Consider the following 23,511-nt stretch of genomic DNA (forward strand, 5'->3'; position numbering starts at 1 on the left):
TGGAATTTAACAATGTTTTTGAGTAACATCTGTACGTGAGAACAGAATGAAGGACTCTTTTTCCTCGGAAATTATAAAACTGATTATGAAAACAAATTATGAATATGCAATTAATGGTTTTTTTAGAGTCTTATTCACTCAATGGTAAGCGGGAATGTTTATATATAGGACGCGTCATTTTGCCCAATAAAGTTTTTAGTTTCACAACACGAACTTTTCCATCAGCACCAGGATATAGTTTAATTACTCGTCCAAGTCGCCACTTTAATGGAGGCAAATTTTCGTCCTTTATCAAGACTAAGTCATTGAGAGCTAAATTTGGTTTATCCCTCAACCATTTGGTACGCGCTTGTAATTGTGAAAGATAATTTCTAGACCAACGTTTCCAAAAGCTCTGGAAAATTTGCTGTGCCAATTTCCATCTTTCAGCAGGGGTTAGCTAATTTTTTGTAAGATCAGGTTCAGGAATTGCTGTTAATGTAGTCCCAATTAGGAAATGTCCAGGTGTTAAAGGATTAAAATCTTCAGGATCAGATGAGATGGAAACTATTGGCCTGGAATTCAAACACGCCTCGATTTGTGTAATTAAGGTGTGAAATTCTTCGTATGTCAGAAGCTGGGTCCCAATAGTTCGCTTTAAGTGAATCTTCATTTCACTCCAGCCTCCCAATGGCCTCAAAAGTGAGGGGCAGCAGGAGGATTGAAGATCCATTGAATATTTTCACCGCTCAAGTAGTTTTGAAATGCTTCGTCAACGGAAAGTGTAGCTACGTATCTTCTTAATTCTCGATCAGCCCCAACAAAGTTGGTTTCTCTATCGGAAAAGATTTTCTTGGGTTTTCCTCTGCGTGACACAAATCTTTTCAGAGATGCTAGAAATGCTTCAGTTGTTAGATCACTGACCATTTCTAGGTGAATGGCCTTGTGGTGAAACATATGTAAAGGCAAACATAACATTTATATCTCGTTCCCCCTCTTCCTTTCCTAGCTTTAATTAAAAAGGGGCCTGCAAAATCTAGTCCTGTATTCGAGAATGTTCTATTCGGCAATACGCGAGAAGTAGGTAGGTCGTCCATTATCAGACTGGATGTGGTTGTTCGATTTTTAAAACATTTTATACATTTCCAAATTATTTTTCTTACAATTTCTCGGCCATTAACGATCCAATATTTCTGTCGCAGAGCAGATAATGTTAATGTGGCTCCTCCGTGAAGGTTCACTTCGTGAAAGTGTTTGACTATCAATTCAGTAACTTGGTGACTTTTGGGAAGAATGATTGGATACTTTGTGTTTTCTGAAAGATTCGAGTTACAGAGTCTACCACCGACTCTAAGGATTTCTTCTCTATCAAGAAAAGGATTTAAATTCAGGATTTTACTTGAGATTCAATTTCTTCCCTGCTTTCAAAAGTCTAATTTCTTCTCTAAATTCGGAATTTTGCATGATTTTAAATCAAATAGCTTGCCTTATCCAATTCCTGAACTGTTAAAAAACCCTTGAGTTTTAAAGATGTAGGTTTAATATTGTGGCAGAATCTTAAACACCATGCAGTTACGCGTTTCAATTTTTTCCAGGATGAAAACCTGGATGTCAATTCAAATTCAACCTCTTGGCTAATAACAGAACATACAGTAGTTTGACGCTGTTCTGCCTGTACCTCTTCCACCATAGGCTCGATCAAAGGATCAAAAGATGACGAAGGTAAATTTTTCTCTTTTAACCACACTGGTCCATTGAAACAAAGTTTATTTCCCACTAGATCAGAAGCTCTTAATCCACGTGAAACTATGTCAGCCGGATTGTCATTTCCCTTACAGTATTTCCATTGCGAAGGTGATACAACATCTTGTATTTCACGTACACGATTAGCAACAAAGGGTTTCCATTTATCAGCGGTACCCCTGATCCAGTAAAGAACAATTTTAGAGTCACTAAAACAAAATACATTATCTTCTTGGATATTAAATAATTCCCTTAAATATTTAACTATTCTTGCGGCAATAATGGCTCCCATAAGTTCTAAACGAGGCAAGGTTAATTTTTTAAGTGGGGATACACGGCTCTTTGAAAGAACAAAAGACGTACAGCAAGAATCAGGATCACGAAAATATGCAACAGCTCCATATCCCTTGAGGCTGGCGTCACAAAAGACAAAAAGCTCTATTTTATCGAAATTTACACATTCATCATTTAATATGTATTTTCTAGGAATACACAAGTTGAAAATAACTTCAATTTCAAAGTACCAAGTTTTAAATTTTTCACTCAACTAACTGGGCAAAATTGTGTCCCAATCAATACCCAATTCCCATAACTCTTATAATAAGAATTTTTATTCTGATAATAAAAGGTGCAATGAAGCCAACTGACTCATAAAGTTTTGCCACAATCTGTAATACCTTTCGCTTCGTAACGTGTTTCCAGTCAACTGGTTGTAAGAGTTCTTGTACATCTAATTTCAATGTGTCCTCATCCAAATCCCAAATTATTCCCAGCACTTTTAACGTTTTCTTATCCAAATTATCTTCCTTATTAATTAAACCAATATCTTGCCAATGATTTTTTAAACATACGGAATTTGATTTAAATTTTCTTAAGTTCATACCAGCGTCTTGAAGAATTTTAACTGCATCAGTTGATAATAAGAAAACTTCTTCAATGGAGTCTGCTCCATGGATAAGGTCATCAACATATAAGGACTTATTTAACATGTCAACAGCTTTGCTATATTTCTTTTCGTAACACTTAATATGATGCTTGATAGTGGCGGACAAAATAAACGTACTTGTTTTCATTCCAAACGGCACTCGGCACATTCGGAAAACCTTAAACTTAACCTTAAACGGTACTTAAAGCCTAAACTATTGTCACTATCATCGTAAGAATGATCACACCACAATAACCTTAAAAAATTTCTATCTTCACTATCAATTTGAATTTGGTGAAAAGCCTTCTCTATGTCTGCACAAAATGCAACTTTATGTATGCGAAATTTTAAAATTATATCCAACAGGTTAGGATTTAAATTAGGGCCTGATATCAAACATTCATTTAACGATTTAGCTCCTTCAGACTTAGAGAAGGCATCATAAACTATTCTTATTCTTGTTGTTACTTTTCCTTCACATATAACGGGCCTATGAGGCATATAATAACAGTTAGGTTCATTTTCAACAAACTTACATTGTTCAACAATCCCCCTTTCAACTTGTTCTCTAATTATCTTATCATATTCATTATATAGAAAATCATTTCCTTTTAATTTATGCTTTAGTACTAGCAATCGTTGTTTAGCAACGAAAAAATTATCAGCGAGTTGTGATTTATTTTCCTTCCAAAAGAGTTTTGTTTCGTACCTGCCGTTATTAAATTTTTGCTTAATAGTATCCAAATCAGTTTCCGAAAATGTTTTGTTTTCATTTTCAATTCCTATCGAATCCAATTTCCGAAATGACTGCAAATCAAATGTGTTTCCTTCAACGGTAGATAAAAACAACGCATTAATTCGAGTATTATTATTTTTTACCTTACCCATCACAGCGTATCCAAATATCTTCGGTACTATAAACAAACCATCATTTATCATAGAAATTACTTCCTGTTTGTATATACCAGAAATGCTCCGCGCCAAGCAGAATATTTATGTTCTCATTAACGGGACTTGTATCCGAAAGTTCGAAACCCTTTTTAGTCATAAATTCTTTAATGTTTTGACATGTTGATGGTGCCTGGAATTCTATTGATGATATTAATTCTATCCCGATAGCTTCTACAACAAGGCAGCGATCATCGTTTTTATTTTTTGTTTTTAGACTGTATACATCAAATTCTTGCGAGTTACCGCGCTGATTTCCAAACGAATAAATTGTTAGAAATTCTTTTCTAATGACTTGCAATTCTAAATCGCGCGCTAACTTGTGGGTGATGAAGTTTCGTTCACTACCTGAATCAATCAATAATCTTACGATTCTCGATTTATTTTTGCTTTGAACAATAACAGAACATGTCTGTAAAAGCACACTATTTTGAGGTTTTAGAGTGTTACAGTGGGAAGTAGATACTAAAGTTTTATTTTGCGTATCTGCGGATTTAAAATCTTCCATTTCTTTCGATTTCAAACGGCAGAAAAGTTTATTATGATTTTTCTCGTTACAATTTTCGCATGGTTGTATTTTTGACCGACAATTCGAAGACAAATGGGATTTTAAAAGCTTCTGTAACAGCGACCTTCCCGTTTTAATTTGTTTCGTTTTTGTTCGTTGGAAAATTTCAAACATCCTGCAGATGTATGTTCGTTTGATTTGCAGAATATGCAAAACATTTTTACCGATGTGTTAAAAGCAGAAGCTTGTGATTTTATAATTTTTGAACCCTTGTTTAGGATTAACCCCTGTGTATTTATTACCTTTTGAGCTATTAATCAAAATACTTGCTTCTCGGCATTCAGTTTCGATTTTAATGAACTCTATTAATTCACTTACTTCTATATTTTGGTTAGATGTTCTTTTTCTATGGAATTCAAGAATTAAATCTTCAGGTAACAATTTAAGAATTATTGGGTTCAATAACTGTCCGTATGAACCGCTAGTAACATCTAAACTACTTAAATTTCTAACGCAGATTTGTAACTGATCATAGAGATTTCTTAACTAAAAAACATCTGAAGAACTTTTAACTGGTTCTAACTGTAACAACATCTGCATGAATTTTGATATAATAACATCTTTACGACCAAAGCTCTCTTCTAAACTTTTAATGCATAGATCATAATTTTCTTCAGATAAAGCATAACCAGAAACACAATTATATGCTGAACCAGATAATAAACTTTTCAAACATGTAAACTTATCTATTTTAGATAAACTTGGATTAAAATGAATAGCATTATCATACGAATTAAAGAATTCGAGCCATTTACTGCGATCACCAGCAAATTTTTCAATATTTAATTTAGGTAACTTTACTGAAGCACTACTTGTAACAACATTATTACCATTCAGAGTACTACTACTACCATTACTAGTTGTAATTATACTTCTTTCAACAACTTCATTACTGTTAATTTTCTTTACTTTACTAACATTCTTAGCTTTAAACGTTATAATTTTTTCATCATACTCTTCTCATACAAGTAGTTCGTTATCATATTCTTTGTCATCAATTATGAGAGCATCGATCTTTGAGTCAAGACTTTTAAGCTTCTCATGGTATTCAATTAACAATTCATATGATGAATTTAGATCTTCTAGATGTTCTTTACTTAATTCTTCCGATAATAATTTCTCAAGTTTATTTAGAAGTGTAGTAACTTTACTACGTACAATAGCACGTTTCTTTTTCTCTTTTGCTAAATCATCCATTATGTTTCGCTTTCAAAGATCGATACCAAGAACAAATAAATCAAAATTCTTACCTTTCAAAAGGTAATTCCCCTTTTTGCGGGTTTGAGACACACACACACAAAAAAAAAAAAAAAAAAAAAAAAAAAAAAAAAATTATGGTGTCTCTTCATGAGTCATAATTTCTAAGTTTGATTTCGTTTTCATGAAACAGGTTGGGAGAGCATTAGAATGTTCAATCAAAACTTCAAGATTTCACAGAACACAGAAATAACATTTATTAACGATAAACTTAATGATATAGTATATTACTTCCGCCTATAGCGGCCATGAAAACATAATCAAGCATCAAAATTATATGACATGCGTCATTCTTTAAGTTCAAGCGTCAAGTGAAATATTTTTTAATCGGCGCGCATCAAGAGCGCTACCTATCTACCGAAAAGACGGAACACATTTCCTTGACAAAATGAAACAATCTAATGTGTGCACCACATGACTTCCTTGTACGGAATATTAAATTATACGCATTTTTTCTTGCATTTCATATATACTTATTGGATTGAATTAAATTTACTTCGTCGATAGCGCATAAACCACAATAGAATAAAAGCACTCTTTAAAATTCCCTCTATTTTTTTACTATAGCGACACTCTGGCGCTAGGCGCACTTAACAGCGTTATATTTCATTCATATTATAACTCAGAATGCACAAAATCTATATCATTTGAAGAATTATCTAATCGTTGCCACATATTCTATTCAAATACTGTAATAAATCTAAAAGGATGCATAAAAGAAATTAAGCAAACAAAACAAAAAAGAAACATTTTTTCACAGACGATTCAGCATTTCTCATTCAATTTATTCAGTTCTCGCTTCGCGACAAGGCAAAATTACATAAAAACTCAAAATATCTGTGCTAAAAATTACGAAGTAAATCATAAACACTTATTTCCTCAAAAAATTTCTAGAAAGGATTAATCGTGATTTAATTCGCAATAATAAATGAAGGCGTTATCTTTGTTATTGTGGAGCTTAGTCTCTCTAGATTAGCAGCAAATTTACTATTCTGCTGTTTCAAATGTAAAAAAAACATTTCCGCCATGTTATTTAAAGATTAGGCTTAACCGCACTTAAACCGCTTTTAAATTGTTGATACTTCCACAAATATTGCTTGCATATTTCTTAAAGGCATAAAAACGTTAACCGAAATATAAGAACAACATAATTCAATCATTTTTAAAGCAAAAAATGCACAATTTACAAACATATAAGAGTAAGGAAACTGAGATCACTGAGGCGGGTAACAGAGTGGATATATATATATATATATATTTATTTATATACGTGTGGAGCGGCTGATTCCAACCAAAATACTAGGTCCACATCTACATGTTATAGCAGTCCTATATGCAAAATTTCAACATTCTGAGGCTACTCGTTTTTGAGTTATGCGAGATACGTACGTACAGAGACCACGAAAAATTCTCTTCAGAATTCCTTTTAAAGCAGTTTTATAATTTTTTTGACAAATAAAAATTATGAAGAGTGTCTTTTATTCTATCCTTACGTACAGATGTCACGCAGAAACATCGTTAAATTGCATTCGATAGCGGTCAAAATGGATATTTTCGTTGAAATATGCTGTCTGAAACTTTTCGCGATTACAATACTTCCTTTCTACTTCGTACAAGGAAGTAACAAGAAACATTTAGCAAGGCCATAGCCACGTCCCTACTCAATCTGCTGATGTAACATCCACTGATGTTTGCTGTGTTGGAATTTTGAACAGCGGATTGTCAAAACATCCACCTACAACGTCCGTGGACTTCGGAAATTTTGTAGAGACATTAGGTATTTTTTGGAAGCAGGAGAGATGAAAAATGGAGCTATGGAATACCGGCCCAAACTTGCAGAACCACCATTCAAGAAGAATGGGATAAAATACATCTTCCGATATCAAAGAAGCATTTTTATCTTGGAAATTGTGGAAAGATAGCGAAGAATAAAGGTTATCAAATATAACATTTAAAACACAAAGGTTTAAGTAAAATATTTCTACAAATACACTGAACATCGTCAAAAAAATGTGCGAACAGGCTCTGTATATAAAATCTCAAAAAACTTCTAGACCGGAAAGTTTTATCTTTTGCAGACATCGCAGTCATCGCATGCAAATAACTAACAGCCATTAAGATAAGTTTGACTTCTAAACTGATTGTTGTTTGACTTCACTAACAGCCAGATCACGATAGCCTTTCGCCTCTGCTCTTCGTGAAAGATACAGATCAGTAAGGGGAAATTGGTTGCAATTTCAAGAGTTACCTGAGACTTTATCTATGCTCAATCTGTTCATAAACCTGCATCATATCCTCAAAACCCTTGGAGGTCAAGGGAGGGCTCCTTTGTGAAAAGTTATGATAATGCTATTTCAGTCTCATTTTTTCCTTGAGTTAATGGGAAGGGGAAAGAAATTATTGGATTTAACCCTTAATTTCATTTATTATGGTATTTTGATTATAGAGTTTGACAAAGTACTTAAGTATTAAATAGTTAAACGAATGTTGTATAATATTCCTATTCTTCGCGTTTTTTAAAAAACACTAGTACATGGAACTCAAAGATATTCATCAAACAATCAGAATATATAAAACTTTATAAAAGAGGATTTTATATATACCATGCAAATCAGTGATTTGTTAGTCCACTAGCCCTCTCTTGTACTTACCTGCAGTACGGTTTTTACTTCTTTTTACGAAGTAAGGAAAGTGTTGTAATGGCGAAAAATTTCAGGTATCGTGTTTCAACGAAAATATCCATTTTTACCGATCTCGAATCCAATGAACGATGTTTTTGCGTCACATCTGCACGAACGGACAGAATAAAGGATTCCTTTTCCCAAAAAGATTGTAAAATGGATTTAGGAGAGAGTTTTCTTCACTTCTGTACGTTCTTGATTAATTACAGAACTCATTCTATTTACTATTTAGTAGATTGTTAGGTTAAAAGTAACAAATTGTTTGGAGATTGAAGTTTTAGAATACGCAAGTAAGTACATTCCTGTGGAGCTAAAACATATACAGGGCGAATCTGAAAAAGGGGACAAATCTTTAGGGAATGATAGGAGGCAACTATACGAGCAATATTCTTCGTAGAATGTACAGTCGGAACTTAAACGGCGAACCGCTAGGTGGCATTGTACATAAATGGTATAAAAAAGGTCAGCCCTCTCACCCAACGACATTTTCTACCGTGGATTGCCCAGAGGATTGAAGGTTATACAAACCACAAAATTTCCAGGGCGATGGATTGGTTAAGACCATAGCTAGGCCACCAAGATCACCGGATCTCTCGTGTATGCACATTTCCTGTGGGGCCATATGGAAAGCCTAGTCTACGAGTGCCTCACTGAAGCCAATATGGATCTAGTCTCCAGGATCGCCGTTGTTGCTGGGGATATTCGGGAAATGCCTGATCTTCGCAAATGTGCGTCCGTCCGTATCCTGCAGGTGTGAAGCCTGCATTACAGCTGGCGGAAGGTCTTTTGAGCAACTTCTATGCGCAAGTTCTATAAATAAAATATTTTCTAAAGTATCTCCTCTCATTCTTGTGTTAATGTTTTAAATATTGACAGTGGAAACCTACTCTGTAGCTTCTCACCGCTAGCTTTCCGACCATACATTCTATGACGAATATTACTCGTATAACTGCCTTCTATTACCCCCTAAACTTTTACCTCCTTCAGATTCACGCTATATACAGGGGCTGTACACAGAGGGATTCAAAACTAGAGGAACAAACTTCTAGGAGAGGTTCTAGGAGAGGTATAAATCTAGACGACTAGCGTAGTAACGTAGGATCGGAAATAAACTGCTCAAAACAATTAAAGGATATTGTAACTTTTATATAAAATAAAGATATAAGCGACATTTTTTTTGCCGAAAATGGAAGAAGAGAATCACAAATGCAAATTTTTCTGATTTTCAAACTGTGGAGTATGCTAATTTTGAGTTCGACGTCAAAAACGTCGCTTCAGCGGCAGCGAATGAAATTTGACTTTCAACTAAATAAAAGACAATCAAGACAAGAATGATCGGCATTCAGTGACTGCTTTGTTTCGATGAGTACGATGTCTCAGTGAAGTCATTTAACCGATTCAGAAGCTTGGAGAGCTGTTGGTAGGTTAGAAGGGGGCCAAACTCAAACCGAACTAGCGCAAGCCATTGGAGTCTCACGAAGTGTGATTTCCAAGATCTGGAACCGTTTTTTGGAAACTGGAAGTGCAGGCCGAAGACCAGGGCAAGGTCGTAGACGGGCAACAACGCCTAATGAAGATCGTTATTTAGTGTTAACGGCTCGGAGACACCGAAATATGAATGCTACTCTTCTCCAACAACACATTCGCTCGGCTACTGACACCACGGTTTCAACTCAGACTGTCCGAAACCGGCTTCATGGTGTAGGTCTGTATGCTCGCCGACCGATGGTATGTGTTAGACTAACATCAAGGCATCGCCGCGACCGCAGGGAGTGGGCAACAGAGCATGTGAACTGGAGGAGAAATGAATGGAGCAATGCTCTTTTTCTGACAAGTCCCGTTTTTCTGTTCATCCTGATAATAGGCGTATTTTCATCTGGAGGGACCGTTGGCAGTAGGAATAATCCTGCGTTCGTGCACGAAAGTGTCAGATTTGGCGGCGGAGGAGTGTTGGTGTATGGTGGCATCTCTATTGACGGGCGCACAAACCTCTACATCATTCGAGATGGACCTCTGACTGGTCGCCGATATAGGGATGAGATCCTCAGACTTATTGTAGTCCCTTACGCTGCAGCAATCGGAGATGACTTTATTTTAATGGGCAATAACTGCAGGCCACATCATGCTAACCTGGTGGAGGATTTCCTTCTTGAGGAAGGAATTGTACGAATGGAATGGCCAGCGTGTTCTCCAGACATGAATCCAATAGAGCACGTTTGGGACGCTGTAGGATGACGAGTTGTTGGCCGCCAACCACCCCCACAAACTCTCCAAGAAATGGAAAGAGCTCTTCTTGAAGAGTGGGACAGAATACCCCAACTCGTGATTAATAGCATCATTGATTCCATGCCTCAAAGGTGTTCAACGTTGCTGGCTGTCCGTGGAAACCATACCCCCTACTGAAAATGATTTCCTTTGAAGAAAACACCTTTTCTTATTCTTTTTTTCTCATATGCACAAATTGTGTTTTTTTTTTTCCTTTTGTACACAAATGCGTAATAAAATGCATTTTTTCCTGCCAAATATGTGTAATTTATTCTCATATTAACCTACTATGTCTGTCGACCATGTATTAATCAGCTAAAAAGTTTCCCAGCCACAAGATCCACCTTAAACAGCAATATCCTTTAATTGTTTTGAGCAGTGTATAATCCTAACGAGACAGTTTTGAATGGTTGCAACTTTGAGCACTTGTTGCGAAACCGAAAGCTATCGTTAAATAAAATGTTTTCTCGTCCATTATTGGCTTGACATTTCCTGTTCTTTTACTCTGAAACTTTCATCATTTGCATGTTTGATCAAGATGGTTTTGCATACCGAATTTCGTCACGATCGCAAAAGTCCTTCTTGGTGCTTCTTTTTATTTTATTTTATTTATTTATTTATTTATTTATTTATTTTTGCAAAAGAGTGCACTTTACCTAAAATTTTTGTGTTTTAAACGTTCCATTCGATAATTCGATAACCCTTATTCTTCATTATCTTTTTACAATGCAATTTCCAACACAATTAAGCTTTTTTTAGTACCGGAAGAGCTATTTTATCCCATTCCTCTTCAACAGATTTCCGAAGTCTAAAGAGGGTTGTAGGTCAACGTCTGACAATCCGCTTTATAAAAGTCCAAAAGCTCAAAAATCTGTCATTGATCCATCAGGAGAATTTAGTAGGGATATAAGTGAAGAAAAGACCTTGATACACGTTTCATGTTCCATTTTTTCCAGGAAATTAACAGTGGATTTTGACGTTCGGCTGCTTCCTTAGTCTTGATGCAGCTCTACTGTTTGATGGCACTGTAGGTAAAGAGAAAGTGCTACGTATTTGAAAATTTGGTATAAAATATGTTCCTGATAATATGTAGAGTTGACCTTAACAGTTTTCTGCTCTCTCTTTAATTTGTATTTGTCGTTATATCAAAAACCAACAACAATCATAAATCCCTTTGGAAAACTTTCTTTAGATTCTTTGAACCATGTTCTAAAATGTTTCCCTTCTCTTTGATTATAATAAATGGATCTCTTTTAATTGCAGTCATTTAAATATATCCAGGATTCATCTATTGTGACCACATTTTTCCATTTTTTTCCGAATAATTGTTTCTTATAGAGAATTATGCAGCCGGTTCTGCTTTCGGCGATATGTCGTGGAAACCCAATTAGCACAATAACGTTCAGAGCAAGTGCTTCACAAACGTGTCGGGAACGTTCAAGCAGAACGTTCAAAATGCCGTCTACATGTTACAGTTCTAAGACGGGCAATAACACGTCAAATACTTGTGTTTGTAACACTTTCATGCAACGTGTCATTAACGTTCTAGTACAACGTTTTTGACACGTTTTACCTGAACGTTCTGAACCACGTCTATGTATTGCAGTTCAATAACGGACAGTAGTGCGTCAAAAGTGGTACTACTATCACTTTTTTATAACGTTCTATGAATGTTCTTCTAACGTTCTAACAGAACGTTCAGGCAGAACGTGGTGAATCACGTCAGTATGTTACAGTTCAATAACGGGTAGTAGAACGTCAAAAAATGGTGTTACTAACAATTTTATAAAACGTCCCTTGAACGTTATATGGAAGCTCCGTTACCTTTTAACAGAACGTTTCTTCAACGTTCTAGCAGAACGTTTCTTTAACGTTCAGGCAAAACGTTCTGAATTACGTCTGTAAGATGTAGTTCATTAATGGACAATAGAACGTCAAAATGTGGTACTAGTAATAATTTTATATAACGTTCCTAGAACGTTCTTTGAAAGTTTCTATAACGTGCTACCAGAACGTTCTCTTAACGTTTGGGCAGACGTTCTGAATGTCGTCTATAGATTAAAGGTTTATGACGAGCAATACCACGTCAAATACTTGTACTGTTAACACTTCTGTATAACATGCAAAGAACGTTCCGAATCACGTTTAACTAGAACGTTTTGAGTTACGTCTAACTAGAACGTTCAGAATCCGGTCTATATGTACAGACTCTGAAGGACAACAATACATGAAATATTTGTGTTTGTAATACTTGCGTCTAATGCGAAACTTAGTTTCCAAATAGTGAATTCATATAATAATTTACATTTCTTTAACGGAAGAGAACACTGCAATTTTCTGGAAAAGACATTATCTGTTTGAAGAGTTGAGCCTGAAATGTTACATTTACAAATATATGTTATGCTTTATATGTGCATCAAATTTCAAATTCTATTATTTTTTTCTATTCTCTTAGTTCATTACATACATGCCATTTATTAATGAAACTTTACACTTTTTCTCTACATTTACATGCGATTCCTCCAATGCAATATTATCTAGACCTTATATTCCCATAGAAGTTTTACACACCATTCTTATTAACTACATATAAAAACAAGATTTGTTACAGTTCTAATGATAGAAATGTATTTTAAGTTTAATAAATTAACCAAGAAATTAAGTTATTGTTCTCACTGGAAGGAAAAGGAATCAGACTGCAAATCACGATTTTTAATATATGGCCAGAATCATTGCAATTTTCAAAATTCTGAAACCTTATTCATGTGATCATATACACCAAACTATTTTAATGGGAGACTGTATTATATTCTGGATGAAATAATTATTTCTTATAAAATATAATCCTCGGTACTTTTTTGCAGTAAACTAAAAACAAATTGTTTTCTTTCAACACTAATAAGCTCTGATATGCCAGTTTAATAACTGTACTTAAACTTTATATGAGACTACTGCTGTCTAGAGTTTTTGTCATTGCAGTAGACTAAAAGCATCAGGATGATGGGAATTTAAAGTGAATGCTTGGATATTTCTTGTCATTAAAATAAATTTAAAAGTTTGCATTTAAATGTATGCAAATTTTAAAAATAAATATTTTTTCTTGTGTTCTGTTTACAAGCAATTTAACTGTACTAAACAGTTCTCTGTTAAAATTACTTCTGTCCACGTAATTTTTTTTATAAAGTTAGAAGGCGTATTTTGAAAGTTAATAAACAAATAAAATGACATATATCTTTCACAAATTCATTATTTTGCCATAAATTTGATTTATAAAATTAGTTCAGTGGATGGTCCAGTCAATGGATAAGGTTCTTAACAAGCAATTTTCAGTTAAAATATAATTATTGTCATAATTTAAAATTTGAAGCATTTATTGCAAAAGGTTTTAATTTAATTCAGCTACTAGGAATGCATTAAATTCCCAAAATCTATAAACTGATAGTTTTATATTATTTCATAAAATTTTAAAGCAAAATTAAAAGTATTAAAGGAAATGTAATGAAATTAATTTTCATATTGCATATTCATGTAATAAATTTCTCTTCTAGAATCAAACATTCAAATTCAATGAACTAATTATTTTCATATTCAGTAATACAATGTATAAGATACAACATTTGCTTAAGCTAAATATCCTCTACCAATCCAAGTCTTCATGAAAGTTAGAAAACAAACTGAACAATTAATAACTTTAATTACAGTATTTTCGTACAAGCTAATACACAAATTTTTTATTCCATTGTTTACAAACTTCCTTCTGTTGTACATTTTCCTTTTTGTTTATGATACTTTTCTCTAAATGAAACACTTTTCAACCAGTCTTTTATAATATGTTCAATAATATTGCAAGGTACCTCTCTGGTGGCTCGATTTTCTTTGAAAGCACCTAAAAGAATAAAAAAAAAATATTTCGTAAACTAAATAATCAAGAAATAATAAATTTTCTCAAACTTTAATAAAAGCGATGCTGTTTCATCCTATGTGGTCGGTTTAATATAAGATTATGTTATTTTGAAATAGTACTATTGAATAATGCTTCAATTTGAGATTTCGCCGTTAGAGTTGATTTTAAAAAAATCAAAATTTTAGATAAATTTCAATTTTTCAAAAATTAGATAATTGCAAATTGAACTGTTATTTAGAAATCGGGAAATAAAAATGTAATGGAATTAAGAAAAAGGATTTTTTAACAGATATTTTTTGTTAAAGATTTTGAGGTTTGCGATACAAATACCTCATTTTTTGGCATTCTCAGATAGCATTATAAACAATAAAAAAAATGAAATTTGTTTCCTTGCCAGAAAAGAAACGAAAATGATTATTTAAATCATGAAATGCTGGTCTAGTTAAAATATTTGAAAAGAATGAAATGGTCATAAAATTATGAAGTATTACAAACAAAAAATGTCGAATTGTGTTTCTTTCAAGTAGCTATTTCCCCATTTAGTTTCTCTATTGAACAAGGGTAACATGTGCTGCAAAAGATTTTCGATTCTGGAGATTCGTTTTTCCTATTTTCCTTTTATTTAGGCACCGCACTTAAAGGTTCGTATGAGTTACAGTCATGGAGTAGAAAAAATTATTTCATTGAAGGGATGGCAACATATATGTTACGAACGAAAATAAGGAGCATGGATACTGTCACCTTGAAATGCTTATATTAAAATAAGAGAATACAGTGCAACTATGATAAAAATTTAAGTACATGTGCATATGCATGTAAAGATAAACGTTTTACATATATATATATACTTTATTAAAATAATTTTACTTTAATTAAACTTAGGAGATAATATAATCAATTAATCAATATTGTTTAGGAAATAAATTATATATATATATATATATATATGTGTGTGTATGTATATACACAATGTATATGTATTTTAATGCGAATGTTAAGGAACTTAAATAGAACTTTGACTCACAAGCAAAAATATCTTACAATGACTCCCTAAATATTTTAAAATTTATTATACATATAATAAGTATAAATATAAAATTGAGAAATTTGATTTAAAATATTATTTGCTATTTACATTTTGCATATATGAATACATTTCAATAATCAGAATAACTTTTTATCCTAGTGTTTCATTCAAATTAAAATTTAATTTAATATGAGAGATTTACAATTAATTTAAAATCAAATTACAATGTAAATTCAATTTAATAATAGAGATTAGTGCATTGATTAATTAGAATTGTGTCATTATATGTTGTTAAATGTGCTTTATTTGCATTAAATTTGCGCAGGTATCTAATTAAACGTGAAATAATCTTAACAAAAAGTGAAGTAGTATTTAGTCATGAAAATTTGTCAACGTAAATGGAGAAATGTGTAAGTGAGAAAAACGTTTAATATGTAATTCTATTCATTCCTACAAATATGCATTTAGGAATTTTGTCACCCTTGTTTTAAATTGAATAAAGCATTTTACTGTAGACTTCTTTTTTTAGAGCAATAGACTTCAGGAAAGCCGAGTATCCAAATTTTGGGGCAACAATTACATCTATTAATATAACAGTAGTGCTAAAGCTATTTCATGATTCATTTAATGAGTGCTTATGATTTTAAACCTGTGATGGAGAACAACTATAAGAAGCGCAACATAATACTTATTAGATTCTACTAAAATAGATCTGATCAATTTTAACCACAAAAAACTTTTAATAAGCAGTGCGATATATATTAATATATATATATATATATATATGTGTGTGTGTGTGTGTGTGTGTGTGTGTGTGTGTGTAATGATATTTTTAAAACAATTGATTAAATTAAATTCTATTAATATTGCTTAATAATGTGTTGGCGATTCTCTACCTAAATTGCATCCCTGTTCCTAAATTTTGGCGAAATCCTTTCTTTAGTATAAAATATATTAACCTGTTGGCGCCCGCCAAATCTCCAAACTCATAAATCTGTCATATTACATAAAGTACTTAAGAACACTCCTGAGAAGATAGCGTCACCTCGTGATTTCAATTAATATCGCTAATTGGAGGAGCCTCGTGACGTACACATATGTATAAATTGGGCTTCTGCTCAAGGTACGAGGAGAACGCTTACGAGATGGATTCTAAAATAAACTTACCACTTTATATTCCAAAATTTGTCTCATTCCTGTTGCCCCGGCTGCACAAAACAAATAATGTACGAGAAATTACATTTCAGAAAGCCGGTAGGATACCACCTTCAAAGGGATTATCTAAAAAAGAAAATACCCCAAGGATTATACGGATAAAATGTTACGCACTTTAGATGAATTTGCCCCTGTGTGACTTCTATGTTTCTACATTTTTCGCTAGGCGTTCTTGCTTCAAGAGAATCATCCTTCTGTTACCTGTATTCTGGTATTCTGCAGATTATTTTACGTCCAGAGAAGCATCCTTCTGCCCCCTGTGATGTGTGATTTGTGTTTCCATCAAAAGTTCGTCGTTCATCAAATGTGCTCTTACCGTTGACCTACTTTTGAGGATGGAAATCTTTCCCTACGTCTACGCCGTTCTGTGTTGCTCTCGAGAGCTTTGTGCTTGTGTGGTGATTGATCGTGTTTTGCAAAAATCTAATCAAGAGTGCACAAAAATGTGTATTTTCGTGTCGATTTCATCACTCGTATTCTCGTCACAATAAGTCAAACAGAAGCAATTAGTAAAAAGTTTGGCGATGCAAATGATATTATTACTATTGAATTATAATTACTGATTTAATAATAGTGTTTTTATTTTGAAAATTTTAAAAAGTATTATTTTGATATAGATGTGTTTTAAATTTTGTATTGGTATTTAAAGGATGTATTTTGGTTTTAATATTGTTTTGGGAAAATTTAAAGAGTATTATTTTTGAATTAGTTTTATTTATAAAGTATTATTAGTTTTATTTATGAAAGTATTATTAAAAGAATAATGGCTAATGAAAACCTCTCTGATCCTGATGATTCATTAAGGGCAGCTAGCGCTGAACCTGAAACAAGTATAATTCCCTTTGACGCGCAGAATGATATGGATATAAATTCATGGCTTGAGTACTTTAACAAAACTCATTTAGATAAAGATGAAACGTGGAAGCTTAATAATGTAGCTCGATATCTAAAAGGTAATGCACTTAGCGTATATGTCAAAAACTGCCATAAAATTACTAAATATGTGGAATTAGTCCAAATTTTAAAGGAAAATTTTTTCGACCCCACTTTAACTACGTTTGGTGATTTTGCCAATTACAAGTACAATCATAAAGAGGACATAACGCAATATTTTCGCAAAAAATTAGATATTGGTAAAAAATTAAATCTAACTCATGAAATGATCTTGGAGGGTCTGACGGATGGCCTTCCTACAGAATTAAAATCCTTAATGACGATCAACGCACCCTCTGACCCCATCTCTTGGCTTACTCATGTCCATAAGCTTATTAAGATTAGCGAAAATCAACAAATCAAAAGTGCACCTCCCAGAATTGTTACTCCGATTGAGAACAGTCCCCAAGATTACAATCGATTTAATAGAAGTAGAATTTCAGCTACTGTGAGACAAGATTCTCCTAGACCCAACAATTTCCAACGTTTTCAGAGACCAAGTAATTTTTATAATCGGTTCAGTGGTCCAGGATTTACAAGCCATCATAATTATAATTCTCAAAATAGATTGCCATTGCCACCTAGTCCCTGTAGACTTTGCACCCGGAACGGAATCCCAAATGCTTTTCACTGGTTTCAGGTTTGTCCTTTCAGAAGGGAGAGATCTGATACACCTAATGTTACGCCCCTTGCAATAGAACCAACCCTAGAAACCCCTCACAGTAGTTAACTATTAAAGGTGTCGGGATATTTGCCCAATAAGAAACGTCTAGAGTGTGTTGTAGACAGTGGTGCCACCATATCAATAATTTCTTCCAAAACAGCTAGACAATTACGTTTAAAAGTACAAAGAGTTAGATCATTTTCAGTAACCCAAACTAAAGGAAAAAATAATCTTCAACAAAATATGTTGTATACAAATGAAAATTGGACGGATTAGTAACCAAATTACCTTGTTTGTTCTTGATAATAATTTGAATTATGTAATTTTAGGACTTTATGAATGCAAATTATTTGAGTTGAGTATTGATTGTACTAATTTAAAAATTAAAGAGAGAGCTATTGTACTTAATGATGACTGCCATTTTGACAGCCGACCCATATCTCTACACCTCCAACTTCAAGGTGGTACAACAAATGTTTATCCATGTGTTAATAATAATGATGATGATGTAAGAAATTTTCCAACCTGTAAATCTCGGACTACAAATCCAAAGGAATTAGTTTCTCAGTCTAACATTTATGTGAAAAATGCTGTTTCTAATATTGTCGATAACAAAGAGTATAACTTGGAAAAATTGTAAAATGATTATTCGTCTGTGTTTTCTAAAAATAAGTATGATGTAGGAAAAATTAATATTGAACCTCAACGAATTAATTTAAATTCTGATTTGCCTGTATCATTAAGACCTTATAGAACATCCCCTATGGAAGAAGAGGAAATTAAGACCCAAATTGAGCAATTATTACAAGCAGGTATAATTAAAGAAAGTTGTAGCCCATATTCATCCCCCGTGACTTTAATACTTAAATGTGAGGAAGGTAAGAAAACTAGATTATGTATAGATTATCGAAAGTTGAATTCCCTGGCTAAAACAGATGCAAACCCTCTTCCTCGCATTGACACTTTGTTAGACAAATTAAGTAAAGCAAAAGTATTTTCTACAATTGATTTGAGATCTGGTTTCTGGCATATCCCGATTCACCCTGCAGATACTGAGAAATTAGCTTTTTGCACGAATTTTGGATTATTCGAATGGTTAAGACTCCCTTTTGGTTTCAAAAATGCTCCTGCAATTTTTAACAGAACAATTAGACGAATATTAACAAAAAATAAAATTAATTTCGCTTGCAGTTACTTTGATGATATCATCGTTTACTCTTCCTCTGAGAAGGAACATTTAGAACATTTAAAAATTTTATTTGAGGTGTTTAAAGAGGAGCATATTAAATTGAATCGAAACAAATGTGTGTTCGCCCGAGATCAGATCACATTTCTTGGCTATGAAATAAAAAATGGTAGAATAATTCCCGATAACCATAATATAGAAGTCATTAAGAAACTTAAAAACCCCAGTAACACCAAAGAGTTACAAAGAGTTTTGGGAAGTGTGAATGTGTATCATAGATTCATTCCGAATTATGCAACTATTAGAGCTCCATTAAACAGACTCTTGAAAAAAGATATCAAGTGGGAATGGGATGACCAATGTCAAAAAGCTTTCAACGAACTGAAAAGAATACTGATTTCCAAACCTGTTTTACAATTGTATGATTCCAGTAGGCCATGTCATATTTTTGTTGACGCTTCTCAAACTGCTGTTGGAGCTGTTTTGAAACAACCAGATGAAAATGATGTCCTTCACCCTGTATCATATCATTCCCGAACTTTAAGAAATTATGAGAAAAATTATACGATTACTGAGTTAGAATGTTTGGCCATAGTAGATGCCCTAGACAAATTCTATTACTATCTGCATGGACAAAAATTTGTTATACATACGGACCATGCGGCCCTCGTTTGGCTCAAAAATGTTAAAAATTTAAAAGGTAGACTCTTCCGTTGGTCACTCAAACTAAGTATGTTCAATTATGAAGTAAAGTATCAGAAGGGCTCTACCAATATTGAAGCTGACATGCTTTCTAGACATCCTGTTTCACAGCACCTCCAACATTATGTACATTTACTTGATAGAAATGAAATAATCCAACAACAAAAAACTGATAATGTCTCCGGAAAAAATTACCAAGAGATAAATGATATGATGGTAATTAAGAAAAAGAATTTTTATAAAATTGTAGTACCTAAATCTTTAAGATTAAAATTGTTGAATAAAACCCATGAAAATTTTGGTCACCCGGGAGTTCAAATTATGCTTAACTTAATCACCCCTCAATATTATTGGCCTCATATTAGCGAAGATATTGGAAATTTTGTTAAACATCGTCATACTTGTCAACTTAATAAAAAGAAAAAACAGAAAAAATTTGGTCTTATGCAAGACGTACCCCCAACCGACAAACCTTTCGAATGTCTCTCTATTGACACTGTGGGAGGATTTAATTATTATAATTCTACAAAAAAAAATATTTGCATATAGTTATTGACCATGCAACAAGATATGTCTGGGCTTTTCCCTCTAAAAGTGTAACTTCAGAAACCTATGCCAATTGTCTAAAACAAATATTTCAAGTACAAGTCTCCGAAAAAATTCTGAGTGACAGGAATGCAGCCTTCACTTCCTCTAGATTCAAAAAATTTCTTAAAAAGCATAATGTTAAACAACTTTTAACTTCATCTCACCATCCCCAGACAAATGGTAAAGTAGAAAGAGTAAATCAATCAATAGTAAGTCGACTAAAATGTAAAGTAAATTCTTCTTCTAAAAAAGTACCATGGACTAAAGTGCTAGAGCAAGTTGTTATCGAATATAACAACTCCCCTCATACGGTAACTAAGTTCACCCCAGCATACTTACTATTTGGTAACCTCCCTTTTGAATCTCCAATTGATCAAAATAAATACCCTTCCTTAAATGAAGCAAGGGCTTTAGCAAAGAACTATCGAATACCACCGAAAGAATAAAACTAGATATGACATCAGATTTGTAGAATCTAAATTTCAACCTGGAGATTTTGTCCTTTACGAGGAATTTGAATACCCAAATACTAGAAAATTGACTTCACCCTATTCAGGCCCTTATCGGATTATGAATAAATTATCTGAATTTAATTATGAAATCGACAGGGAAAATTTTCACACGAAGAAACCAACTGAGATTGTACATGCGTCAAAATTAAGGTTCTATTATCCACCCGAGAACTTTAAATTACATCATGAATAAATCAAAATTTATAAATCAATAAACTATCCATAACCCTTCTTTTAGTTTTCATCCTGTTGTCCCCCTTAATAATTGATTTATCTCTCAGTGTCTGAAAAGTTTGTCTGCCCTTTTCTTTTACTGGGCTCCTTCAAACTTGAGTTTCAGGTTCAATGCACTTTCCGTGTGGGAAACACTCAATTGAGGCTATACTACAAGTAGAGTACTATACCCTCACATTTCCTTGAGCTCATGTTTTCCTATGTTTGTGTTATAAATTGTAGCAACAGTTGAAAAAGTTAAATTTCAGTTGTTGAAACTTCTGAATTTCATTTTATGTTTCTGCAGCATCGTGTACAAAAAACTGGTATGGATGTTGAAAGTTAAATTTTGTTTTGTTATCATTAATAAGAGAAAAATAGAGTGACAAAATATGTTAAAAACCTAGCAAAATGTGTATTTTCAACAAGAGTATAAGAGCTCTAGTATCGTGACATAAAAACTCAAATGTGATCCATAATTCTAGCGCTAATTAAATGATCCGGAGATCTCCAAAGACCAGTAAAAGACTGAAGATGAGCCTGAATGACAACTCTAATGATTGTACGGACTCATACACAAACTGTGAATGGCATGCCCTAAGATATAAACTTACAAATTCAGTTATATTACTATTTCCTATTGCCGCGTAGCTAACCAGCAATATGTTATTAGTGCTTTATTTGTTCTGCACTTAGTTACTATATTATAATCTCATTAATCATTTATTATATTTTATATACTGTATTAATTATATTCAAATATTTTATGTCATATTTTATGTAAACATTTTGTGTGCCTTGCGGTAAATCCAATCAGTTTTCCTACTCACTTAATTTCCTAATAACTAAATTTTCTGCTCTCACTATCTGTACTGTCTTGGGTCGACGGCCGCGACTGCAAGCCTTTTCAGATGGGGGGGATAATCTGTGATGATATTTTTAAAACAATTGATTAAATTAAATTCTATTAATATTGCTTAATAATGTGTTGGCGATTCTCTACCTAAATTGCATCCCTGTTCCTAAATTTTGGCGAAATCCTTTCTTTAGTATAAAATATATTAACCTGTTGGCGCCCGCCAAATCGCCAAACTCATAAATCTGTCATATTACATAAAGTACTTAAGAACACTCCTGATGAGAAGATAGCGTCACCTCGTGATTTCAATTAATATCGCTGATTGGAGGAGCCTCGTGACGTACACATGTATAAATTGGGCTTCTGCTCAAGGTACGAGGAGAACGCTTACGAGATGGATGCTAAAATAAACTTACCACTTTATATTCCAAAATTTGTCTCATTCCTGTTGCCCCGGCTGCACAAAACGAATAATGTATGAGAAATTACATTTCATATATATATAAATTGAAATAGAAATTGAAAAGCTAACAAGTAATTTGACGTAAGACCTATTTGGTCTTAAAAATATTTTTGCGCAAAATGCTGCAAAAATATGAAATAATAGGAAGAAATATTCTAGTGAGCTTGCTAAAAAGTTACCAGGAGCTGTGGCTCTATAAAATAGTTCAACGCAGTATTTTTTAAAATATTAACATGGAAGTAATTTTTAAAAAAATATTAACATGGAAAGGTGAAAAAACAGCCTACACGCGAAATAAAACTGTTAGAATCAATGTTGGAAAGCATGTGAATGCACTAAAACTAATCTTATCGATGTGATATGTGAAAAGTTAACACATATAAAAAAAACAGATTGACGGATATATATAAATCTATACATATGTATATAATTAATAAATATAAAGTAAAAAATCAATATGGGTTATCCTAGAAATGACTGACGGTTTTTCAAAGTTTAAAAGGGAAATAGCAAACAAATTATAACTCTTACTAAAATTAATTTTGTAAGAAGATTATTGGTCAAGAATTGTTTTTAGCACCAAACGTCGCCAACAAGTTGCACTTCAATTTCATATATCGTCAGTTATGTCAAAATGCTCTCGAAATGGTCGCCGTTTAAAGCAATCATTTTCGAGATTGAAATACAAAATTAACACGCTCTGTAATGTCACTATTTGAATTTAGTTAAATTCACTTGAATAAAAATATACAATCCTTGAAAAAAATCATTGAAATTTTTTTGAATATGATTAGAATATAATTTTTATGTATTTTGAAATCGCGATTTAGTCTCAAAGATCATGTTAAGTGAAATATTGGAAGTGAGGGTATTTTTTGA

The 23,511-nt window shown here is 33.1% G+C and overlaps 1 long non-coding RNA gene across 1 annotated transcript; it reads right to left on the reverse strand.

Moving 5' to 3' along the window:
- Positions 1–14,041: 14,041 nt before the first annotated feature.
- On the reverse strand, positions 14,042–20,926 carry LOC146999349 (uncharacterized). Its single transcript, XR_015042716.1, has 2 exons — positions 16,465–20,926; positions 14,042–14,252 (listed from the first exon to the last, which is right to left on the reverse strand). It is a non-coding gene; the product is annotated as an uncharacterized LOC146999349 (long non-coding RNA).
- Between the last annotated feature and the right edge of the window lie 2,585 nt (positions 20,927–23,511).

Source organism: Stegodyphus dumicola, chromosome 1 (genome assembly GCF_044657685.1).
Source record: "Stegodyphus dumicola isolate Sdum_Otavi_A_Nest chromosome 1, ASM4465768v1".
Taxonomy (NCBI): Eukaryota; Metazoa; Arthropoda; class Arachnida; order Araneae; family Eresidae; genus Stegodyphus; species Stegodyphus dumicola.